The sequence below is a fragment of the Neoarius graeffei genome, chromosome 4 (assembly GCF_027579695.1).
Source record: "Neoarius graeffei isolate fNeoGra1 chromosome 4, fNeoGra1.pri, whole genome shotgun sequence".
NCBI lineage: Eukaryota > Metazoa > Chordata > Actinopteri > Siluriformes > Ariidae > Neoarius > Neoarius graeffei.
Window position 1 is genome coordinate 60754222 of NC_083572.1, and position 5173 is coordinate 60759394.

Here is a 5173-nt window from a genome sequence, read left to right on the forward strand (position 1 = left end):
GACAAGATTTGGTAGCCATGTACAAAATTCAAGGCCGGACATCGTCTTTCTAATTATCGTTTCACTTTTCCATATTACTGTTTTTCGACATCGAGCAGTTCTTTAATCCTAGTTGTTTTAGGAACATCTTACGAAACATCTTACCCTTACGAAAATCTACCATGGTTTACTATGGTTTTACCATGGTTTTTATGTAGTAACCATGATTCTACCATGTAGTATTCTAAGTACTATGAACCAACCATAGTATTACTATGGTTCATCCATGGTAGTAACCATGGATCTACTATGGTATTTCATGGTGATTCTAAGTACTATGAACCAACCATAGTATTACTATGGTTCATCCATGGTAGTAACCATGGATCTACTATGGTATTTCATGGTGATTCTAAGTACTATGAACCAACCATAGCATTACTGTGGTTTATCCATAGTACTGCAGTAGCTGTGGTAGCATCATAGTTGTATGTGTAATAGGTCATAGTAACTACGAAATTAGTTTAAAAAGGGATAGTATGGTTTTTAAAAGGATGCACTAACTGTAGTATTACCATGCTTTCGTCCAACAGTCAATGCTGGAGAGAAGGATCTCGATTAACAGCCCAGATACATTAACATTTACTTAGAACCTAAAAATTTAAGTGAACATTGAGGTAAAATGCACCATGGTTTTCATGGTTACCCAAAAAAACATGAAAACCATGAATAACTATAAACCATGGTAAAACCATGGTTAGTTTTCATAGTAAAACCATGGTTAATTTTCGTAAGGGTATTATTATTATTATTATTATTATTATTATTATTATTATTGTTGTTGTTGTTGTTGTTGTTCGCCTCCCCTTCAAAGTGTAATGCAGAATCGGCTAGACAACATGTGGTGAACAATAATCATAAATTTAAAATAAATAAATAAAAGCCTTTCCCCCACCACGTGATCCCCTCCAATGTTTGTAAACACGCGTCGGCCGCATGTGATTCCGCCGTGACGTTGGTACAGCAGCAGTGTCTAACCAATCAGAAATTGGGGGAGTGTTGTGGGCGTGGCGTTTGCGCTGCGCCGTAGAAAATTCGACTGGGACGCTACAATGATGCAAAAGGTCTCTGATTGAAGCCTGGAAGCGGCTCATGAAGTCCTCAGACTAAACAAGCGGCGAAGAAAACACCGGAGGGAGAAAAGTAAACATGTTCAAACACTGCATCATCATCCAGCTGCGTCTCATCTAAGTAAGTATGTTTCTCTTTTTATTTTCGATTTCAATAATTGTTATTTTAAAGTATTTATAATAACTCCGTCACTAACACTTAATATAGCCACTTTAAATGTGCTTGGGGTATTCAAGCCTTTTTTTTCTTCCTTTTTATAAAAACAGACTAACATAATTTCATTCTCAAATTTGAAGAGAAATAAAACCACAACAACAACGCACAATGTCCGTTAGATGCCCCATTAATGCTTTAAACTGCGATTGCGAAAGCGTTTGCATAAGCATTTCATTAGTCTCCAGGCCTGTGTTGGGATATATTACTGCGTCATAGGGGGACGGAGCTGTTGCGCTACAGGAGCGGAGAGTCGTCGGGAATTTTACCTGCGCAAGAGGCGCTCTGAAGTTCTGGGCTGCGTCCAAATCCGCATACCATCTACTACATAGACTACTACACGCCAAAGTAGTGTAGTTTTGCCTATTTCACATGTAACTATAGTTACTCTTAGTTAGTCCACATGCAGTTCGCACCGACCCCTTAGACAAGAGTGATGCCTTTATCACTATGACGAAGTACTTTTAGCATGATGCTACTAGCCTGCTTTTCCTGAGCTTCCTGTGTGTTTGCACTTCCTGCTGCTAATTTGATGTGCTGTAGATACTGTCACACTGTTTAGTCAGACTGTTGTTTTAGACAAAGCCAAGAGGCGAGACAGACGACGTCATGTGAGCCCTACAATAAAGGATGCTGCGCAAGACAGAGATGCGCAATAATGTTACAGGACTGGGTTGCCAGATTGGGCTGTTTTACAACACCACTGTCTGCCTTTCTTTGTATACTCAAGCCAACAGAACCTGCATAACATCTGCATGACGGAGTGATTATTACAAAACAATGTAATTGATTTGAGAGGCGGGGCGCCATCGCCACGCCCACCTGCAGTGGATCAGAGTATGTGGTATATAGTAAATATGATAATTATTATTGTTATAATATATTATATCCAGTTGCACCGTTCAACCCATTCACGTAACTACGTTTAGCTTCAGTCACAGCATCATACAGCACTATCATCTTCATCTCTGTTACTGGATCAGTGCACACTGGCACAACACATATACCAAAATACAGTTTGTCTCTCTTGGTGAAGTTGATGGAGCATATTAATGTGTTGTTCAGTGTGTTACAGGCTCTCCAGCACAAGAAATGACTGTTAGTGCGCACTTAGGGTTGAAAGAAGTAAACAAGAATGAAGCGCTATACAGGGTTTGTCCTCTAGGTGTCACTGTTGTAATAAGTTATGCGTTTCCTCACTGAAAAGCGCACATAAATGTGCTATAATCAGGAAGAGGAAGGGCCTGTTGGCTTACACTCCTAGATAATATAAACATGATATAGCTATCTGGAATGTGGAGATGGGCTGACTTACACTGTCTGTTTCCTCAACCTTTTTTTTGTATGGTCATCTGTTTTACTTGTATTTGTCATTCTGAATAATATAATAAATATAATATAATATGAATAATTGTGGTACTGACCAGAATACAGTGGTTACTGACAATAATGAATAACAACAAAGCTTGTATGTGAGCTGTGGATACAGAAAGCCAAACAAATCTAAAAGTAAATAGAAATGACCAGATCAGCTCAAGGTTACAATATCAGTAACCGAGGTCGTGTAAGCCCTGATAAATGGCTTCTACGCCAATTCAATAAAAAAAGAAATAATTTTATCGATGTATGATGTATTTTATTACTATTTAATATTCAGCAAACACTGTGTGTCAATAGAAGAAGATAAAGAGGCAGGGAAACAGGCTGAGACCTGTGTTGACGTGTCACATAATCACATTAAGGCAATTTCCAGCTATATTTACCAGACTGGCAGGCCTCCCTCATTTCAAAGAAGCACACTTAGTTTCTCGCTGCTCAGTATCAGCTCCAGTTACTCTAATGAGTTCTTGTAATTAAGCATGTCGCGTTGTACAACAACGATAAACACTTCAACATGGCCTGATTCTGAGCCTTTTTTCTTTTTTAGAGAGAGAGAGAGAGAGAGAGATGTCTTTTATGGACCCCTTGATATCTAGTGCTGTTATATAGAGAACAGACCATGCTGTGGTAATAATAAAACTTGTTGATGGAAGAAATATGCATGGTGGACTGTCATGTGAGAGAGAAAAAAAACAAGATTAAATTTCTTGCCAGTTGCATCATTGTTTTCATTCGGATAAATGATGAGCAATGATCAGGGGTTTAGGGATCCTTTATCTCAGTGACTGAACTGTCAGTTATATTTAAGGACCTAAGCTATAAGAGGATTATCCATATACCTGTCACCTGTGCGTCTTACACACACACACACACACACACACACACACACACACACACACACACACACCTCAGGAGTGCAGTATAATTGCATATATGCGCCAATACACAGCCGCAGATGATACTGTTTTCAGCAGTTCTGCATTACTGTGCTGCAAAGCAAAACGCCGCAGGCCTGTCTCTTTAAGATTTAGTTCAGTGTTACACAAGAGGTCAGGTGTACTGAAGCAGCCACCCGAGAGCTAAACTGAGCTGCTGATCAAGAAAACATTGTAAACTTGTAAACAAATAAATCTGCCTCCCCATCATTTCTGTTATTTAAAAAAAACCCCTCTCTTTCGATATCCCCTCCTGTCTAACAGCACTCAATTATACACACTCACACTGAGGGCCCCCTCCCCTACAGAAAACAGCAGTTGTTCCAGAAAATTCTCTGTCGGTGCGCAGTTACAGCAAATCCATCCATAATCAAAGAAAATAGCTCTGTAAGGACTAATAGTCAATTTATTTGTATAGAGCTTTTAATAATAGACATTGTCGCAAAGCAGCTTTACACATAAAAAAAATAAAGATTTTAAACATATGAACTCAATTTATCCCTGATAAAGCCTTTAAAAAAACAATAAAAGGTTATGCTACACAGAGATAGTCACAAATGATTAATTTATCACCTGCTTTAAAAGTAATAGTTATGGATAATAGTACAAGCCGGGCTTTTACAGAATAACAGATGATATAATAACAATGTTTTTCTAAAAGAAAAAAAGTTTCAAGGGTCATAATTTAATGCGCAGTTAAAAATGATTGTGGATCATTATGCAGAAAAATAATCTGATGTGCTGGTACAGATGCCATTAGCCATGGCTGAAACTAATGAAACAGCCTTTTAATGTTACTAATGGTTACGTAGACAGTATGAAACATGTATTGGACATTCTACTTGTTGCTCTAATAATCTGCCGTTTTTTGTTGCAGCAATCGTGTTCTTCTGCATGAGGAGGTAATAACACGACACGAGGAGTTAAGCTGAGCTGCTTTGAGAAGCTGAATTCAGATGGTGCCATAGAGTGATTCCTGACATCTAGCACCATTTGAAATCAGTGTTCTCCAGGCTGTGCGGACGTCCAGCCCAAACACATAATCCCTCCTCGGTGGAAGAGTGACATTTTGATTGAAGGGAATGAATTTTACTGTGATGGATATATGTGTTATTTGTTTACTTGCTTTTTTTTTAATTTGGTAAATTACTGTAATGTGAATTTGTTTCTCAAATTCATCAATAAAGCAGATTGATCATTATCCAGTGCCACTGTTCTGTTGTCATTGTGCAGAACCTAAATGAAAACTGAGTTCAAGTTATTTAAGATTTAAATGAGTTTTTCAACTTTTGATCAGCTTTTTTATTTATTTATTTTTTTAAATAAAGTCACACATCTAACTACCTGCGATCTTGAGCCTATCCTAGAAATGGAGGATGAAAAATACTTGAGTAATTGTACTTTGTTACTGTAGTTAAGTATTATTTTTTGGCATATTTGTATTTAACATTTAATACTAGTATTAGTGAAATTGGATCAGTTTGCTTCATTACATTTCCAAGAAACACTCTTTACTCCTTACATTTTTATTTAAA

At 37.7% G+C, this 5173-nt stretch overlaps 1 long non-coding RNA gene across 2 annotated transcripts; it reads left to right on the forward strand.

Annotated features, from left to right (window-relative positions):
* The first annotated feature begins 1092 nt into the window (after positions 1-1092).
* Positions 1093-4839, forward strand: LOC132884422 (uncharacterized). Of its 2 annotated transcripts, none has more exons than XR_009654455.1 (2): positions 1093-1234; positions 4516-4839. It is a non-coding gene; the product is annotated as an uncharacterized LOC132884422 (long non-coding RNA). The 2 variants fall into 2 exon arrangements; XR_009654456.1 differs by having other exon boundaries at positions 1093-1230.
* Positions 4840-5173: the final 334 nt, after the last annotated feature.